The sequence below is a fragment of the Phacochoerus africanus genome, chromosome 1 (assembly GCF_016906955.1).
Source record: "Phacochoerus africanus isolate WHEZ1 chromosome 1, ROS_Pafr_v1, whole genome shotgun sequence".
Lineage (NCBI taxonomy): Eukaryota > Metazoa > Chordata > Mammalia > Artiodactyla > Suidae > Phacochoerus > Phacochoerus africanus.
The window spans coordinates 162,127,575-162,148,595 of NC_062544.1; the positions used below are offsets into that span (position 1 = coordinate 162,127,575).

The window sequence follows — 21,021 nt, forward strand, 5'->3', positions numbered from 1 at the left end:
TTCCTTATCTTCGAAATAGGGATGATAATAATAGTAGCAACCTTGGAGGGTTATTGTACAGCTGATACGTATCATAATATTCACGTAAAGGGCTCACACACCGAGCAAGTGGCTTGTGCGTGTAAGAGGTCATGGCTCTGAAGAGCATGGTCTTTGGGACCAGGCAAGCCTGGGCTAGGATTCCAGCTATATTACTCCTCTGAACCCTAGTTTCCTCATTTGTATAACAAGGATAATATGACCTGCCTTGCAGAGTGAGGATTGGTGACAGAGTAACTATAAAGTGACACGTAGGACACACTCAATAAGTCAGCACTGTGGTGACAGTTATAATAATGATACTGCATCCCAGGCTTTGTTATTAGTTCCTTTACCTTGTAAGAAGACTGGAGAGCTAGGTTGCTAGTGACATTCCTCCTGGAGAAAGTGAGGCATAGGAACTTGCCCAAAGTCACATAGCTGTTGAGAAATGCAGCTGAGATCTGACCTCCTGAGTCAGCTGACCCACAGCCTGTGCTGTCTTGCATGGGAACGTTGAATCCTAAAGAGGGGCAGGTCCTGGGTTTAAAGGAGGAAGGGCTGGGAGTGGAAGTGGCCCAGAGCTTCAGGGGCAGCTTTCCCTAAGGTGCCACACTACATAGAGGACCAGGGCTTCTGAGGCCTTGTCTTCATATTTCCCCATGTAGGACCCTAACCCTCTCTGGGAGCACGTGCTTTCTGGGCCAGTCTTGAGGGAGGGCTGTCTTGGGGCTCTCATGGCAGGCAGTGTGGACAGTAGTGCTGGGGTGGGGCAGCAGGCACAGAGCTCACACCCCTGCAGAATTTAGATCCACAGGGAGGCAGTGGAAGCCACGGGAGGGGTGGAGGAGCCTGGTGAAAGCTAGGTTTCCAGAGGATTCCCTGTTAGTCAGCAGAGGGAGGGATGGGGGGGGATTGTGGACAGGGGCCAGACAACTCAGAGAAGAGGGTGGGGGAAGCTGGTCATAAAGGGAGGTGGGTCCAGGAGGGGGGACCTAGCAGGAGGTGAAAATTCCAGGATGTCTGGTAGGGTCCCATAGTGTCAGGAACTATGGTAGCTGCTTGACATCCGTGATCTTATTGGATCCTCAGATTGTCCTGGGAAGTGGGTGAGGAAGCAGAGGCTCCAGAAGTGAAGGGCTTGCCTGAGGTTGCCCAGCCAGAAGTGGCAGAGCTGGACCTGGGCCCGGAGCCGAGTGCCAAGCTGAATAGGCAGGGGGTAGGGGGATGGTGAGTATCTCCAGCTCCTTCTGGAGGGGTCCCTGCCTTGTCTGTGGTGGGGATGGGAGTGGTAGGTCACTTCTGTGCTTACAACTTTAAAGAATAGACTTTTCTTTAGGAAGCAAAAGTTTGATCGTGCTCAGTGAGCAAGAAAATGAAAGTGACCCTGGGGCAGAGATTTAAGGCCCTGTTGGCTGCTTAGGCAGCCCCATGTTTTATAGCTGGGATGGCTGCGTCAGTGATAAATCAGCTCTGCATCATGGGGTAGGGGGCTGGCACACTGGGGTCTCCCTGCCCTCTGAGTTCCATCTGGACCTCAGACTCCTTCCTAAGCCTGGCTCAGAAGTGTACTGGTGGCTTCCCACCCCCTCCTCTAGATAGCAGACCTGACTGCAAGGGGAGGCATCACCCATGTAACATGGGGACACACAAAGAGGGACAAAGTTATATAGACTGTTAATCCACACATAAAAAATAATGCTGCAATGGAAGTTCCCTGGTATAGTGGTTAGGAATATGCATTTTCACTGCTGTGGCCCAAGTTCAGTCCCTGGTCTGGGACCTGAGATCCCACATCAAGCTGCTGCACATCACAGCCAAAAAGTTTTTTTAAATAATGCTGGAAGGCTGTACCCTAAGCAGGTAATCTAGGTGGCAGGAGAGGAGGTGAATTTCCTTCTTCGTGTTTAATGTCCTTTCCAAATCAACACTCACAAAAGGATATAATTGGGCAAAACCTAAGTGTTCTCCGGCTGTCCCCATTTTCTAGTAGATTCCTGTGGTACTCTCCCTCCCCTCAGCGCCTCGGTAGTGGTGGGCAGTCCTGGGCCCCGTGCTTCTTGCTTTGGGGCTTCGGCATCTGTCCACTCTGCTCTCCCCTAAGCTGCAGGCCAACACTCAGCCGGATGCAGGTACAACCTAGACATACCCTTGAGGATACCCCTCAACCACTGGTGGAACAGGGGTCAATGGATAAGTATTCCCGGCACCCCAACCTCCACTGGGGTAGTTCTGAGGTGCATTCTACAAGCTGCTTAGAGGGTCTGAGCTCAAGCACCAGTTAGTTGCCCCCAGCTGTGTCAACTCATTAACACACCCTCTTTTGTCTTCCTCCTTTCTCTGTTTCAGTCTCCCCTCACCTTCACTTTTATTTCCTGAGATCATCTCCCCTCCAAATTACCTGCACCCAAAGCCTTGTCTCAGTGGAATCCCAACTAAGGCAGGCCCTCTCTGCCTTCTTTCTTGTAGAGCATCTAAGACATATTCTAGGCACACACAAGTGCGTCTGTATCCATATCCAAATACCGATTTCCAGATTCATATCTTGTCCCTTTATGGTTGTCTTATTCCATCTACTCAACACATTTACTGAGTAAACTAAAAAAAAAAAAAAAAAAATCCACCAATGGGACTATTCCACAACATGCTTCCTTCATGACTGGGTGAAAATACTGCAGGGGCTTTCCCAGGTCGGTGTACCTGGGACTCCTTCCTGGCCACCTCGATCCAGTTTATGGCAGCACCCCCTCCCCCAAGGATGGTACCAGCCCCAGCTAGAGGTTACTAGTCCTCAAAAAGGGAAGTGTGGAGTTCCCGTCGTGGCGCAGTGGTTAACGAATCCGACTAGGAACCATGAGGTTGCGGGTTCGGTCCCTGGCCTTGCTCAGTGGGTTAACGATCCGGCGTTGCCGTGAGCTGTGGTGTAGGTTGCAGAAGCGGCTCGGATCCCGCATTGCTGTGGCTCTGGCGTAGGCCGGTGGCTACAGCTCCAATTCAACCCCTAGCCTGGGAACCTCCGTATGCCGCAGTAGCGGCCCAAGAAATAGCAACAACAACAACAACAACAACAAAAAGACAAAAGACAAAAAAAAAAGGAAGTGTGTGACAAATCCTCGTCCTCATCCAGTGGGTTAGCAAGCACTGTCCAAACCCTGGCTGAGCCTCCTCCACCTCCCCCAGCAGGCAGACCTAGCCTGGCCCTTGCAGCTGCAAAGATGAGCTCACGTAGTCTAGCCCATATGTCCAGCAGGAGTGGAACAGTCTAGTAAGAGCCCCAGGTTCCCACAGACCTCAAAAGGAGACAGAGGGCACACAGGGGACACAGATATCCAATCAAGGAGGACTCTGCAGAGGAAGGGACTTCTGTCAAGTGGGATAGAACCTCAAGGAGCAAGGTAGGCCCTGGGCAATGCTAGAGCAAAGGTGTGGAGGTATGAAAGAGGTGGTGGTGGGAGGACAGTGAGCAGATGAGGCGTTGCTAACAACTTACCCTGTCATTTTCCTGGCCTGCAGTGAATTCTTTTATCACAGACTTTCACAAGCAGGCTTGTGTCTGCCAGCAGCCTCAGGGCCAGGAACCAGGGGAGATGATGGATGCCCTTGGATGGAGCCCTTATCTTATTCTTCAGGGAATTTGTCAAAAGCCAGTTATCTTTGGAAAACCAATTTTCAGGGATTTCATAGAAACCTTTTCAGAATTTGTGGGTGTTGACAGCTCTGCCACTAATCAGCTCAGTGACCTTGGGAAAGTCACTTTAGAGCCTCTTTTTGTTTCTTTAAAGCGGCTAGTCAGATGCAGGTAGATCTAGTGCGGGAGGGGTAGGGACATTCATGAACACTTGTCTTGGGTGATGCTGGCCACCCAGCCCTTTTTTTCTGATCCTGCCACCTTTCCAGACTGCTTATAAATTAAGAGAAATACTAGGCAGAACAATTCTCTTTCCAGCTGCCTCCCATATTGGGACTGTACATAGGGCCTGCCCAGAACTTAAACCCCACTTCTACTGTGTGCCCCTGGGCAGGTAAGTAACTTGTAAAAAATTCATTCATTCTGTGCATATTGATTGAGCACCTATTGTGTGCCAGGCACCATTCCATGCACTGAGGATACAGAATAGCAGGGGCAACACAGATAAAAATTCCTGTCCTTATGAAGCTTACGTTTTAGTAGGTGGAGATAGACAATCAGCCAATAAATGAACAGTAGGCTGTTAGCTAGTGATAAGTGCTTTGGAGAAAAGTAAAGTAGGGAAGGGAATAGAGTGTGTTGGCGGAAGCTGGAGTTTGTAATTTTAAATAAGGTGGTTGAGGAAGGCCTTGTTGAGAAAGTGGCGTTTGACAAAGAACTTGACCCAGGAAAGAGAATAAGACAGGTGGGTATATCTGGGAAGGGCTGTCCAGGCAGAAGAAAGAGCCAAGTGCCCAGGCCCTGAATCATGTGGTCACACATGCTAGAAGTGAAAGGTGAAGGGAAGAGGAGTGGGGTGAGGCCAGAGGGGAACCAGGCAGGGTAGGGAGGAGGCAGAGCAAGTATGATGTCCGGCTTTCTCCCCAAGTGAGATGGGAAGTCACTACAGACTTTGGGGAAGAGAAGCGACATAATTTGCCTTAAGTTTTAGCATGGTCACTTTGACTACGATCTTGGGAATAAATTATAGAGGGGCCAGGGCAGAAAGAGGGAGGCCAATTAGGGGGTTGTTTCAGTACAGATGAGAGATGCTGGTGGCTTGGATAAGGATGGTAGCAGGGGGGTGATGGGTGGGGGATGCTGGATGTATTCTGAAAGTGAGGCCAACAGGATTTTCTATGGGGGGTGAGAGAAGGGAAGAGCCAAGGGGTCAAAGGTTTGGGTCCCAGGCTGGTGGGAGGATGGAGGTGCCTTAACCGTGATGGGCAGGACTTCAGGTTGCAGGCGACGGTCAGGAGCTTGACTTAGGACATGTGAGGGTTGAGATGCCCATTGGGCATCTGAGAGGAGCAGCTGCTTGGCAGTTGGCCATGATATGCGCAGAAGAGGACCAGCATGTAGATGGTTTTTATAACCATGACACAGTATGAAATCCCCTGGGGAATAGATACAGCTACCGAAGGGAAGAGGTTTCAGAACAGGACCAACCCTGGGGCACTGTAATGCATAGAAACCAAGCTTCAGTTTCCCGTTTTGTAAAAGAGGGATAAAAACTACCATGTCCCAGGGACTGTTGTGGAGGTTATGTGTGGTGGTACCTGTTGAGCCTTTAATAATAAATGTCATGGAGTAAGAGTACCATAAACAAGAGTTGTTATTTATTTATTTATTTATTTTGGTCTTTTGTTTGTTTGTTTGTTTTTCCAGGGCTGCACTCCCAACATATGGAGGTTCCCAGGGTAGGGGTCCAATTGGAGCTGTAGCCTCTGGCCTGTGCCAGAGCCACAGCAACGCTAGATCCGAGCCACATCTGTGACCCACACCACAGCTCACAGCAACGCTGGATCCTTATCCCACTGAGCAAGGTCAGGGATCGAACCTGCAACCTCATGGTTCCTAGTCGGATTCGTTAACCACTGAGCCACAACGGGAACTCCAAGAGTTGTTATTAATGATGTACATTATTATCTCAATAAGCATAATGCCTCTTATTTACAAATGCTTTTCAGCTTTCAGATTTGCTTTCTATTATTTTTGGTCTTCCAAAATGTCTTAAGCAGTAAGATAGGACATACTTTTCCCCATTTGGCAAGTGAGAAACCTGGGGTTCAGAGAGGTTAAGGGAGGTGCCTGGCTTTCTACCACATGTTAGTGACAGAGCCAGGGCTCCTGCTTCTCTGATCTTTTTGCCATAGCCTGTAAATGCTGACAAATGCCATAATTGAGCACAGCAGGTGCTACTTGCCCACGAGAATGTGGACACCAGCTCTGCTGGAGACAAGCCCCAGTGGCAATGCCAGGGGCCCAGGTTCATGCTGAAAAGCCAGGGGACACAGGGCAGGGCATCTTCCTTTTGTTGGATGACTTCCTTTTTAAAAGCAGATGTGGAAGTAGAGCTCATGAGCATCCTACCCTCACTCAACAAAACAGGCATTCGCCAGAGCCAGCCCACCCGGCTGCTGCTTGGTGTAGGAGTCAGTTTATCATTCAACCCAGCAGGAAACAAACTTTGAAAGAAGTCATGAACCCAGAGTTAGCAGCATGGGGATGGGGAGCCTGGGTTGGCTTTGAGTCAAGCGGAGCAGAGTTCACATCTCAGCTGTCCTTATTCCCAGCGGGAAACCTGGTGTAGGTTATTTCACTTCTTGGAGTTTGAGCTTCTTTTCCTGCAAAGTGCGAGGGGTAACCCTTGATTCTCGGCATCACTCATGGACTAGAAATAACATAGGCGGAGTGAGCGGCACCCAACAAGAATTGATAAATAGTAGATGATATCGTTATTATCAAACAAAAGGAAGACTTCCAGGGTGAAATCAATCTACATTCAGCCAAGCCCTGTTCCCTCACTAACCATATATTCCGTTCTTGACCATCATCAGACGGTCAGTCACGGAGGGTTGATTAGGAGCTATGGCATTGAAGGCCTTCATCATTAATACAGTTAGCACCTCTGTGTGTCCCTGTGCTCTAGGAGGCTTCAGGCTGGGACACACAGCTAAACTCCCCTGGAGAAGCTCAGGAGATCCGGGCCTTGCTCAGGTAGCTCCTGGCTTTGCTGTGCACTGCCCACGAATTGGTCCCCTGGAGGAATGGCTGGTATGGGGCCCTGTCTCCTGCCATGGGGTTCAAAGCATCTCCAAGGGCTTCTGAAACTTGCTAACTACTCCAAGTGAGCGTCCAGCCCTCAGCTCCTTGGAACAAGAAGAGCACAGAGAAAAACAGGCTGGGTAAGGAGCCTGGCACTGACCCAAAGCAGGGAGAGAGAGTAGGCAGTGCCCCCTCCACTGGAAGGAAGCCCCTCCTGTGTGCCAGTGTACCCTTGTTATCTGATTGACTCCATCCCTGCTCCACTGCAGGGAGGGGCTGCTCTTGCTGTTTTAAGAGGCCCAGAGAGGTAAAGCAACTTGCCCAAGATCACACAGCTATTTCCAGGACAGTCTGATGCTTGGGCTTGGGCTCTTTCTCCTCTGCCTCCCTCCCTCGGCCCTGCTCAGAGGGGGTTGTAGGCTGCACTGTGGCTCTGTGCAGGTGGGCGGTGGTGGGTCTGAGCCTGGCCTGCCTAGAGATGAAAGGTGCCAGGATCTCCACTTAGGGAGGGAAGAGGAGGTGAGAAGTAGAACAACCTCAGTGTTGTGGGAACATTTGCAGAGGTCATGTGGGGAGATGAAGCTGTTCCTTTTCATAATTGAGTCTGTAGGGAGAAATCAGGGCTTCTTGGAACTTAAACCTAAAAGTGCCAGTTGGTCATAATGACAACAACAATAGTAAAATATGTAGTAATGCCATATATTGTGGTAAGCACTTTTTATATTGTAAAATATTCCCAGCAAATCTGCCAAGCAGACGTTAACTTCCTTTCCTACTTTGTTTTTTTTTGTTTTGTTTTGTTTTGTTGTTGTTATTTTTTTTTGTTTTTTTTTTTTTGGTCTTTTTGCTATTTCTTGGGCCACTCCCGTGGCATATGGAGACTCCCAGGCTAGGGGTCCAATTGGAGCTGCAGCCACCGGCCTACGCCAGAGCCACAGCAATGCGGGATCCGAGCCGGGTCTGCAACCTACACCACAGCTCACAGCAACGCCGGATCGTTAACCCACTGAGCAAGGGCAGGGATCGAACCCGCAACCTCATGGTTCCTAGTCGGATTCATTAACCACTGCGCCACGATGGGAACTCCCCTTTCCTACTTTGTAGATGAGGTAAATGGGGCTCAGAGAGGTCACTTAACTTGCCCAAGGTCACCCAGCTAATAAGTAGCAGAGCCAGGATCCAAACCAGAGTCTGCCTCATTCCAAAAACATGCTTATTCTGCTATGCTGAGGTGTAATTTAGTTCATCAGAAAGTTTGTTCTTAGGTGGCAAAGAGGAAGGCCCAGAGAAGTTAAGCTGGGCTCGAGGCCACAGTGGATTAGTCACAGCTGGGGAAACTTCCGGATCTCCAGAGCCACCTTGCCACCCTGCAGTGCTGGAGAAGAGCTGTATGCCAGCTGCCAGACCTGGCTGTGCCCTCCCCTCCACCTTCTCCCACACACATTTATCACACATGTATACATTTTTATGAGCAGCTCAACCTCTGCAAGAGGCTCAGACCAGAAGCCAAGCATCCTCCTTACCAGCTGGGTTTAAAGACCCATGAGCTGTCCAGAGCCTGAGCCACACCTTGCTGAACTCTGGCCAAACAGCCCCCTCCCCCCATATCACATAAATCTTCTGTGTGACCTTGGGCAAGTAATTGCCATGTACTGGGCCTCAGTTTTCTCTTCTGGGAAGTGGGGACTCACGGCACCTTCCTCCTGGGATGTCAGGGGGCTTCCTTGTGGTGGCGTCTATCAAAAAGGAAGCCAGGTATCCAGCATGCTGCTTAGCATTTAACAAATGCTGCCCTGGCCTGGCCTGGTTCCCTTTAGTTACTGGTAGCTGGGTGTGCTCACACTGTTTCTAGAACAGTATTTGCAGGGGGGCAGTTGGAGTCCAGTAGTCACCCTCTGCACCTGACACAGCTTGTGTCCATGTTCCTCATCCTCCTCTGGCTCCCACCGGCAGCCCCTCTTCTCCCGCCTGGCCTATCCATGCTGACCGGGCACTGTCTACCCCTCCTTCCACTGCGCTGCTGCACAGAGTGAGTGCTTGGGAACTTGGTGAATCGTGGAATTCGTGCTCCAGCCCTGTGCAGGTCTGTGCTGGCTGCAGTTGCCTTGGGAGCTGGCTTGTGCCACCCACTGCTCTGGAGCAGCCCGCAGGCACCATGTGGAGGTAGGGTGGGGACACCCCTATTCCCTCGCTCCTCGGGTGGGGGTCACGCTGGGGTTACATCTCTGGTGCTCACTGCAGTAGCTGGAGTAGTAACACACCCCTTCTAGTGTCACCTCTGCCCTCTTACTTGTGACTCTCTCATCCCCGACCCTACACTTTTTCTCTGCAGCTGCACTTTCCCTCTCAGAGAAAATGAGGGATTTAGCAGTGGTCTCATGGGCCACCAGGGAAGTATTTTGTGAGAAAGTGTATTGAATAAAGTCTTGACTATCTAGCTATATATTCTGCTACCCAATCCAACAGGGTGTGACTAGCCTGTTCCACTTGAAGAACGCTCACGGCCCCTCCCTTGGGCCTGGCTAGAGACAGCAGTGGGGAAGGGAGGCCCTGGCAGGTGGGGCCCTAGCACAGAACTGATGCTAGGTGTGAGGGCAATGCCGCAGCCCCCTGCAGCCCCCCAGGAGAGGCCGGCTCTGCGGCCGAGACTGCGGAGGGCATGTTCAGGAAGGGATTTCCGGGCTACTCTGAGGCGGAAAATTTGAGACTGTAAGCTCCTCAACAGCTGTGTCCTCTGTATTGTTTGGGCCGCTGCCTGGAGTGCCATGGCTACGGGATGAATACAAATGCATAATGGAAGAGGCTGTCCTGGGGCTCAGAACAGACTTATTCATTCCTTGCTCCCCCACCTGCTCCCTTCCCAGCTCCCCTGAGACTTTGCTGGGACTTGATGTTGTCAAAACTCATATAAATCCTAATGTCATCTGGCTCTGTTGACTGTAGGGCCCCAGACGTCAGGAGAAAGGAGGGAATTTTCACTTTTCTCTGGGAGGGGAATGGAGGGGGAGGGCCCATGCCTAGGAGCTTCCTAGGAAGCAGCTGGGACCTGGAATGCTGGGATGGCTCAGGACGCTTGGTGCCCTTTGTCCCTGGAACATTTTAGGTAATCTGCCTCAGTGCCTTCTGCCTAGGCTGGGCTGGGGGGTAAGCAGGGTGGAGCTGGCACCATGGGTAGGACTCTCCCAAGATGAGAAGGGACGTGGCATTGTTAGAGATCTTGGGTTTAAACTGGTGGGCAGCCAGGAGACCCTTGTAGGCAAGTCTGGGCTGCGTCTGTGCCTAGATTTGGGAAGCTGTAAGACGAGCATAGAGTGGAAAGAAAAAAGGCTCAAAACAAGAAAATTGGAGGTGTCTTCTGCCTTAGCCAGAAGCTTCTTATGTGCTTTCCTCTGCAAAAAGGAAACCTGGGAAGTGATGACCACCTAGGGCCAGAGATGGGAACAGCTGAATAGGTTAATAAGGCAACAAGTGAGTTTGGTGACAAAAGATGGTATGCATAGTCAGGGCCTCTCCAACACAAGTTATAGTGGGATCATCTCCTTTCATTTGGACCTCATACTTCTTTTGATGTGGTCTCTGTTAGTCTTAGCTAACTGAGCAGGCATCTCTCATTGTCCAGTCTCAGGGAGCTTGGGACTCTCTTTTGCAGAATGTTATGTCGCAGAATAATATTGTCACAGAATAATATGTCCTTCCAGCTGGGTTTATTTCCAAGGCCAAGAAGCAGGACTTCGTAGGAATCCCTGATGGGTTCCATCTTATTGAACTATGCCAAGTTTCCTAGATTATGGAGGTCATTGGGTTTCTAACTCCATACTCTCTGTTATCTGTCTTTTCCAGATTATGTGTGTGGTGACACCATAACAAACATGTTATAATGTACAACATCCAACATTAAATATAATGAAGATGTAACTGTCAGTTGAGTTGTCCTGTGTTGCACTTGACTTCTTGGCACGATCTCCTTTTGCGGGGGGGTAGATATTTAACTAAACGTGTATTCATTTTAATTTTGAAGATTTCTTTCAGTAGCTTTTGAAACAACAAATTCATCCCAGGTTTGAAACATTTTTTCTTTTTTTTTTTGTCTTTTCTAGGGCCGCTCCCTCGGTTTGTGGAGGTTCCCAGGCTAGGGGTCTAATCTGAGCTGTAGCTGCTGGCCTACGCCACAGCAACAGCAACGCCAGATCCGAGCCGCGTCTGCAACCTACATCACAGCTCACGGGAGTGCCAGATCCTCAACGCACTGAGTGAGGCCAGGGATTGAACCCGCAACCTCATAGTTCCTAGTTGGATTCGTTAACCACTGAGCCACTACGGGAACTCCTGAAACATTTTTTTTAAGGTCCTTGAACAGTTTGTGGTCCAGAGCCTTGTAGCTGAAGTGGCCCCTGTTTTTTTCCCCTCTCTCCTGGTCAGCTGCATCAGCTGGCTAACTTTCCTGTCTCTGGGTCCCCTGTCCTCAACCTGGTATCTTTGGTATATGGCTTCCAGATTCATCATTCTGCAATTTCTTTTCTTTTTGTTCCATTCTTTCTTGAAAGTCTGTGTTGGTGGCCAGAACCAGGCCAGACCACTCAGCCTGCATGGGGGCCCTCCATCACTAACCCCGAACCCCCAGGTGACCCAGTGACTCTCTGCCCTAATGTAGGCCATCCTTCAGGTCAGGCCAGGGCCATTGTTTGCCCCCGGGCCCTCCAGGCTGATCCATCCAACTCCACCACTGCTGCTGGCCTTACCCACCCTGAGAAAGGGAAGTGTTTCAGCAATACAAGCCTGGGCCCATGACAAAGGCTCTTAAACCAGAGAGACCATGTTTCTGAGGCTGCCTACGTTTCTCTCGGAAGACTCGTATTTCCCAAAGCCTCGATCCTTTCTCAGTCTCCTAAGGCTTTCCCACTTGGACTCTCCGCTTGTCTGCCTTGAAGGAGGGAGACTGGCCTCCTTCTGTTAGATGAGGAGGGAGGGGCCAGGGACCTGCTGCAGCTGTATTAGGGATTAAGGACCAGATGGGGTGCTTGGGTGTGGCTCATGCCACAGGACACGAGGCTAGGGGGCCTCCAATTGGTTGGCAAAGTGATATTCAATATTATCAATATTATTATTTTAAAATAATTTTAAAATAAAAATAAGAATACATAATTGATAGTTAATAGTGACTTTTCAGTGAAGATCTACTGCCCTTGAGACCCTTTTCTGAGCACTTTACATACTTTACCCCACTGCGTTCTCACAGGAAACAAACACAGACTCAGAGCAGATGCCACAGGCGTCCAAGGCCACACAGGCTTGCCCCGGTCTGTCTGGCTCTCCAACCCATGCCCTTCCTTCTCCACCAGACCACCTTCTTACAAGCAGCAGCTTTTTGCCGATTCTTGGAGAACTGCAGCATTCCATCGATCCATCTGTCTAGACCTTCACCAGGACCACCTGGTTTTAATTACCGTGACGCTGTGATTAAAAATCTTTAATAGCCAGTAGGACTGCCCTGCCTCATTACTCTTTATTTTAGTATTTTTTCTGTCTCTTCTTTTGTGTTTACTTTTCCAGATAAACCTCAGTAAATCATTTTGGTAAGGTTCCCCCAAATCCTGTAGGTATTTTAATTGAGATCATACTGCATTTATAGATTATTTTACGGGATAAGTGGTGTTTTTGAGTTATTGAGTACTCCACTGCAAGCATAAAATATGTCTTTCCATTTACTTAGGTTTTCTGTTATGTCCTTTAGTATGATTTAAATTTTTACTCTTAGAAGTCTTACACATATCTTGTTATGTTTACCCGTAGTTCATCTTTTTGCTCTTATTATGGAAAGAATCCTATCTTCCATTCTATTTTCCGGCTTGTTATATGTCTAGTGGAAAGCCATTGATTTTTGATTACCAGTGATTTTCTGCCTCACTGAATTCTTATTTCTCTAGTAGTTTCTCTTTTGATTCTGTTGGGTATTCTAGGCATACAAGCATATTGTCGGTAGCTAATGACAGTTTTGCTTTCTTTCTCGTATGTAATTATTCGGCCAGTACTTCTAGACCAGTGCTAAGTAGCGGTAGTGGCAGTGAGATGATACAATTAATTGTTAATGACTAAATAATATATTACCACCATTTGGTTATATCGTTATCTAATTAACCATCCTCACTTTTGTACATTTAGGGTGTATCCAATTTTTCCCTTTTATAAATAACATTTCAGCGAATCCTTTGCTCATTCTTGCTATCTTTTTTATTTATATCAGCATGGTAGATTGCTAGGACTAAAAATCATGCCTCAAGGAATATGAACTGTTTTCGAGATTGCTGATGGTGAATGCCAATTGATTTTCTAGACAAGGATTTCCTAATTAATTAAACTAAGGTGTATATTTTAGAGCTTCAAGCTTTTGGTTGCTGCGTTGCAGAATCTTAGGACTGGGGAACCATTTCCTTAGAGGGGATTTGTGTTAAGTGAGCTTGGTTGTTAGTCTTGTTGGGAAGCGATTTTATTGTGAACTGAGATTGAGTTAAGAACAAGAGGTTGGGACATCAGAATGGGCTGGTGCTGAGGCTGGCCAGCCTCTTGGGGCCTCCTGACTTGAAGTCCAAAAAGGCCTGTGTTTACCCTCTGAGAATCCCCTCTGTTAGGGGCTGTTGTAAACTGTGCAGCCGCCACACATGTGCTCCAGGATTGTCTTGCCTGGCCTTGCCCTGGCCTGAGAAGGCACATGTCTGTGACAGTGGTTGTTAACCCCACAGCAGCCGTGCAGCCCCCGCTCTGGTTCCCAGCGCCAACCGCCCTCCCCCTGCTTCTGCCTGTTGCACAAAAGTCTCACTTTCTTTCATGGCTCTCTAGTGGTGTCTTTGGGGCTCTCGTCAACCCAGCTATGCTGTAGTCAGCTGCTAGGCTGCATCGTTTTCTTCTCTGTCCCCCTGGAGTTTCCTTGCGTAAAGTAAACTGAGCCTTATGGGTCGAATTGGGTCCCCCTAAAATTCCTGGGATGAAATCCTAACCCCCAGTACCTCAGATGTGCCCGCACTTGGAAATAAGATATGATGTAATAAGATGAGGTCAGAAAAGTGGGTCCTAATCTAATAGGCCTGCTGTCCTTATAAAAAGGGAATTTGGACAGAGACACAGACTCTGGGAGAACGCCAGAGAACATGAAGGCAGATGTGAGAGATGTGTCTCCAAGCCAAGGACCACCGAAGATCGCCTGCAAACCACCAGGGGAGAGGCCTGAAACAGGCCTTTCCAACCCTGCTGACACCCAGGTCTTGGACTTCCAGCCTACAGAACTGAGAGACAGTGCATTTCTGAGGCGTAAGCCACCCAGTGTGTGGCACTCTTCTACCGCAGCCCTGACAAACTGATATGGAGGGTAAAGGCTCCTCTGCTCAACAGAGGTCCCCATGTGCTCAGGAATGCTGTGTCAGGATGGGACATGAAGGGCACAGAGCCTGTACAGGGGACACCCTGGCTCTCAGGACTTGGCTGCCCTGGTTATGAGGCTGGAGCCTAGAACGAGAAGGCGAAGGTACCCTTGGTACCCAGAGAGTTAATCACCAGGTAGCTCTCTTGGCAGTGCTTGTTGCATGAACCTGACAAGGAGTCCCTGTGAAGAGGTCAGAAGCCCCCATTTTCAGGGCCCAAGCTGCTCCTCTGGTGGTGGAGATCCATAGTGACCACGTGGGGACTGTAACTGCAAGGAGACAGAGGATGGGCTTCATGACACCTGCAGCTCTGCAGGTGCAGAAGGACAGGAGAGGTGAGTGGGGCTGGCCATTAAATGTGCCCCCAGATTGGCCAAGGCCAACAGTGGAGGAGGGCTTGTGGAGAAGGATGGGGGACCATGGAGCCCAACTACCGTACCCTTGGAGATCACCGCAAGCCCCCACAGGCTGGCCCTGCATGTCCTAATAGCCTGGCCTGAGTGATCCAAGGGCCTTCCTTCCCTTCCCTCCTGGCCACTGAAGACCCCCAGGCTGGGAGGCTGGGGGAGACCTGGCTAAAAACTCAGGAAGCAGACCTAATGGGACCGGAAACTGGGAACCTTGTTTGCATGGCAGCACTTGATCTTCAGCTCGAAGAATGCTTGCCCAGGGGCCCCTGCCCACACCTCACTCTGCAACTGAGGCAGACTTCAGAGTCTAGCTGCCAGGGGTAAAGCCCAGCTCTGCCACAGCGAGTTCTGCAACCTTGGCTGAGTTACTCAACCTCTCTGAATCTCCATCTTCTCATCTGTGAAATGGACACAATTCCTACCTTTCAAAGTTCTCTTGAGGATTAAATAATGCAGTAGGAGTGATCGCTGCCAGCTAGGTCTTATTACCACCTGCATGATATCCTCCAGATGACAGACATCTAGGTTTTTTCCACCTTTCCTCCTTCCTTAAGCTGAATAACAGACAGCACACTAAATATGAGATGCATTGATGACACATGCCATCTTAAATTAATCATAGCAGGTTCCGCAGTATTCATTTCCAACCACCAGCCCTTGCTCACCAGAGACTTTTGAGGATTTCCCAAAAGCATTTTAGAGGGAGGCTTGTAAATCCCCTGAGCTTCGTTGCAGGCAGTGCTCCCATTCAAGGGCCTTTCCCTTTGTGATTCTCTTGCCACACATCTATTGCCTTTTCAGTTGTGCAGAGGAGGGCCTCAGAATATAAATTCTATGAAATTCTAATTTATTTGTTTGGACTTTCATTGATTTATTCATTCCTTCATCAAAGAGCATGAATTACTTAGGTAAGAAAGGTGCATCCAGGCAGAAAGAACAAGAAATTAGAGTTATGGGAGGGCTTGGGGCCTGGGGGCAGCTTGGCGTGGCTGGAGTTGGAATGAAGGGTATGGTGATTAATAGTTAAGTATTTATTGACTATGAACTCTGCCAGGCCCTGTGCTAGGCACTGAAGATAAGGCCATAAACACGGCAGCCGGGGGCCCCACTCCATGGAACTTATAACTCAGCAGGAAGATGTGTCACAGCCAAGTACAGAGATTATCCTGTGCTTACTGTGGTGGCATAGTGGGGAAGCAGAGGGTGCTGAGAGAGTATGTGATGGGCCTGGTCTGTCTTAGGAGCCAGAGATGGCCAATCTTGGGGACCTGTAAGCTCAGAGGAGGAATTAACTAGTAAAGTGTCCACCTTGGGGCAGGAGTTAAGAAAAGGGTATTCCAGGAGGGAGGAACAGCATATGCCAAGGCCCTGAGGCAGGAAGGAGCCTGGTACAGTTTAGGAATGGAGCTAGCATGTGGCATGCATGGAGCATGGCAGGAAACAAAGCTGGGGATAGGGCAGGTGGGGTCTCACAAAGGTAAAAAGAAGCAAGCAGGAAAGAAAGCTTTGTGTGTGTAAGAATTTTGAGTGAGGATAATTTGGGGTGTGGGTGAGATTACAAGCTCAGTAACAGTGCCTAAGGTCAGGTGGCCAGGTGGCACCTTCCAGGTGCCTTGTGGTCAAAGTGACTTTACAGGGAAATCATCATTGCCAATGAGGAGCACAACTGTCTGGCCGAGCTCGTCAACCTCAGGGTAGCCCAGCCACCCACCTGTGGGAGAGAGGTCACCCCTCTGCCCCCACCTCCCTTCTGGGCTCCTCCCTCCTCCTCCTAAGCCCTTTCTTCCCTCTGTCCCTGGATCCTGACAGTGCAGTGTGGGCTCTGCACTCAGCTTGGCCTTTGTCAACCCTTCTATCCCAGGCCTTAAAAAAGGATTTACTGCAGCACAAACCAGCTTTGGTAACTTAGAAGAAACCAAATGGTTCCTGAGTGGTCATGCCTGTCCTGTATGCTGAATAAAGTTGTTGGACATCTCTATTTTCCCAAGAACCAGAAAGCAGGTGTAACGATTTTTTGCACCAAATTCTAGAAATCCTTGTGTCCTGAAGGTGCATTCTCTGGAGACCTGGCACCACGGTCCCTGGGAGCCGGTACGGAGGCTGAGCAGGCTGCACCCGCAGGCCCAGCCACTCTTTCTGGATGCAGTTGATTCCAAAGTAAGAGCTGACAACAGAGCTCTGGAATGAGCCATGTCCAGGTCACACTTGGCCTCAAGCACATCAGCCACGTTGTTTCTGAACTACCCTGGGTCAGGCTCTGTCTGGGCACAGCAGACCATATCAGTGTCTGTAAGGATGCATCCGCATAGGACAATGCATTTGTGTGGCCCCCTTGGCTCTGTGCAACCCAACCTAAGAAGGAACAGATCAACTCACTTAGGGCCTTAAAGGAACCTGATTTCTGTTCTGAAGTTGAGAAACAATCTTCTCAGAAACTATTGCCATTCATCTACACTCTGCTTGAATTTATACAGGCTCGGTTATCTGCCTCCCACTCCCGTCACAGAATAGAAACAGCAAATGGGAGCGTGGGGGGTAGGTGAGGCCAGAGACAAGTGCACCAACTGCAGCTCCACCGCACAGACCACCTGCCCACGTGCAGGCACACAGGACAGCGGCAGGAGCAAGAGCTCCCAAAGCATAGCCATCTGGGGCCATTCAGCAAAGGGGCACACAGCCCCCGTCTCAGGAGCCCCACAGAGCAAGGTCATAGTACCCAAAGTGGCCATTTCCTTTTCTAACCCTGAATCCTTAAAAATGGACTCCATGATGTTTAGGGATAATTCATTTAAGAGGAGGGCGTGGTATCATTTCATAATATATGGGTGTGTCAGATCATTGTGGTACACCTTAAACTGATACAGTGCTGTATATCAATTAGGTCTCAATAAAACTGGAAAAAAAATTTAAAAAACAAAGGCATAATGTGTTTTAGAAAAATTCCCACCCAAAGAGATCAAACTAAAAGTAAATTGGTACTTAAAAGGATAATTTATCAGAAAAATTCACTGATGTTGAAAAAGCTCTTTCCCTCTTTCAAATAAATGAGGTGTCAGTGAAATAAATAATCCCAGCATTAAATAATCAAGAAGGGTGTGATTAATTATCTAATGAGAGGCACAGGCGGTGAGTGCCGTCAGCTCGTGCAAAGGAGCAGTCCCTGAGGACACAGAGTTACGAAGGTGTTGGGCTGAGAGGAGGACGTTGTGCAGGGCTGGACAGGACTAGGTGGAGAGCATGGGGCAAGGTCTTCCAGGCAGAGGGAGTGGCGGGAGCAAAGGCTGGGAGTTAGCGGGTGGATTCCTTGAGGGGAGACTGCTGGGACTGGACCATGATCTGGATGCCCTGCAGACATCCCCCAGCTGGCCACTGCTGACCAGTCCACAGAAGCTTCTCCGAGAGGCTCTTAGGCATGCCCCCCAAGGATCCCGGCTGCAGGGCTGATGGCTGGTGTGGCTTTTGACAGCTCAGGGTCTGGAAGAGTGTGGGAGGAGATGGTATGGCAGGGCAGAGAGGCTGCCAGGCCTCATGGCCGGCACACAGGTAGCCGGTGTCAAACGGGCAGTGGTGTCTGTGGACGGACCTCACTGCCCAGACCTGGGCAGGGCCACCCATCACAAGCGAGCCTTTGTGGCCCCAGCTTACAAAACCAGCCAAATATTTTCCCTGTCACTTTATGAGGTGCTAGCTCTGCCCATTCAACCTGGGAAAAATAAAGCGTCACATAATTTGCTCCGCTCTAGTTGAGAAGGTTTGAAGTTAAGAGAATTCTGTGCCCCTGGGAAGGCCTGTCAGCCCGAGGCGGGAGGGGTGTTCCCAGGATCCTGCCTCTGGAGGGGACGTGGCACCAGCCAAGCCAGCTGCAGGTTTTGCAGACAGAGAGAATGAGGCCCTGAGCCTGGGACATGAGCCCTCCAGCCTGTGTCAGATGAGGAGATCTGTTCCCTGAGAACCCGTAACACCACACTTTCAGGACTATAGTGCCCTGCTCACAGGTGAGGCCAGGGAGCTAACGGAGAAAGGTGAATGGGAATTGGCCTGCAGAACCTCCTCACAAGGCAGAGAGGATTCTAGAAGGGTTCAGAGTCGAGGTGCATGTTGGAGTGGGGATATTGTGCCCTGAAGTTGAAAACCATCAGCCTTAGGCAGGGAGCAAGTGGGCAGCCACGGACACACTGTGATTTCTGGCCTCCAGTGAGTTCTCACATCTCCCTCAAACCCCCTTTTTATTGTCCATGGCCTGTAATTTCATTGGCAGACCTGCTTCCCTTTTGCCTCTCATAATATGTCATTTAGTGAGTACTTGCTATATGATGTCAAGCACTTCACCAGGTGCTGCATTCACTCCTTGAGCTGAGACCTACTGGATACCTGCTCTGCCTGCTCTAAAAATGTAGCCAGAAAGTCCTCCTTCCAAGCAGCACTGTCTGGAGTAGTAGTGAACCCATTGTTACAGATGGCTACTGGAGCTCGGAGAAGAGTGACTTGCAAAAACATACATCTAAGACACCACAGCTAATACACAGCAGAGCTGGCCAGCCTGACTTCAAAGCCTGGCTTCTCTCCACTCCCTCACCAACAGGGTTAGAAAGAGGCAAGTGATTAGTAAAGAAGAGAAAATGTATGTAACCAGACTGTAGTCTTTTGGTTTGTCCTGGAGGTTACATTCAAATTAATCATAGTTTTATATGCTGATTATCTTTTGAGATGAATAAAGATACATTTTTATGTAAAAGCAAATCCAGGAGGCCCTCTTAACTTCACACCAAATGCGGTAACTCCTTGTCACCATCTGGTGGCAGAGCCTTTGCATAGCAGGTGAGAGATTAAAAAGAGAAGAGCAGGAGTTCCCGTCGTGGTGCAGTGGTTAACGAATCCGACTAGGAACCATGAGGTTGCAGGTTCGGTCCCTGCCCTTGCTCAGTGGGTTAACGATCCGGCGTTGCCGTGAGCTGTGGTGTAGGTCGCAGACGCGGCTCGGATCCCGCGTTGCTGTGGCTCTGGCGTAGGCCGGTGGCTACGGCTCCGATTTGACCCCTAGCCTGGGAACCTCCATATGCCGCGGGAGCGGCCCAAGAAACAGCAAAAAGACAAAAAAAAAAGAGAAGAGCAAAGACTCAACTCGACCACAGGAGTGGACCCGACTCCATGTTGGAAATGAGCTCTGCCCTAGACCAGCCCTGCAGGCACCCAGTCAGCCACTTCATCTCTCTGGACAGCAGATCCTTGATGTGCAGCTCCTACATGGACTGGTATTCCTGGAGATCCCTTCTAAAAGACATTCCCTGACTCTCCTTTGTCTCTCTTATGTTGCGTTGAACTTGAGGGAAAAAAATGCCCAGGTGGATTTTTGAGACACCAGAGGAGGAGGTGGGGTTGGGCATAGGGGACTTTCCAGGGGCCTCTGGCCACTCTGTGAAGGCAGCACCTTCTCCTCCATGTGTGCAGCTTGGCAGGCTGGGGTTCTTTCTTTCTCTCTGGGATCCTATTTGGCTCTAGGTCTCTGAAGGTCACTTCTTACCTTCAGCCTTTTCTTCAGGGACTAGAGATCCTCTTCCACACGCAAGGGTGTCTCTGCCAGGAATTATCTCTGAGCAGGGTCTAGAGAAGGCCTAGCACAGTTGGGGGGCAGGGAAGGGAGGATATTAGTTGTATTCACCTGGAAGGAACCAGAACCCTGACCCCAGCTGTCTTAAGTTGACAAAGGGAATGTATGTGCTTTTGTCATAGACTAGTCCTGGTATAAATCTGGCTTCAGCTTCACCTGTATCCAGGGCTCAAGCACCATTGTCAGGATCTGGATCTGGTTTCTCTCTCTCTACTTCTCAGACCTTCTTCCTTCAAGCCCAGTGGTGCCTTAGGGATGTCTTAGGGGGCTTTAGGTCCTCATACTGTCAACCTTCATGAATTGGTACAATCTAAGTAGGAATGATGATTCCACACTGATCCCTAGATCTCTCAGCACCATCTCTAAGCCCTCTACACACGCATTTGTATGGAGACCCCATAGTTGGGGTCTTCTTTCTTAGGTCCCTAAATGATTGCAGGAACCTCCTTATCCAGCAGGAGCCAGCATACTTGTACCAGCTTTGCCTAGTGCAGATCTTGGAATGTGTTCTGATTGGTCCCACTTGGGTCACATGCCCTCACCCCACCCCTAGTCAATCACTGTGACCCCTGGATTGGAACTGCTCATTGGCTCAGCTGTTGTCACAGGCACCACCCCTGAAGCCAGGATGGGGCAAAGTCTTGGGAACAAATACACTCCCCAAAGGAATCCAAAGGTGTTTTACTAAAAGAGGAAGCAAAGGATGCTGGAGACAAAACCATCAAAAATCCATTAGTAACTAACATAATGGTTGATTGAAAGTTGATAAATGATGGATCTTTCCAGTAAATCAGGGTGATAATCAAGGCCATCCTTCTGATAGTGTCACTTCATTTCCCCTGGGAAGTTTCATTTGGT

At 49.5% G+C, this 21,021-nt stretch overlaps 1 protein-coding gene across 1 annotated transcript in view; it reads left to right on the forward strand.

Moving 5' to 3' along the window:
• Positions 1-21,021, forward strand: part of SPSB4 (splA/ryanodine receptor domain and SOCS box containing 4) — a 60,636-nt gene that overhangs the window by 17,662 nt on the left and 21,953 nt on the right. The window lies entirely within an intron of this gene.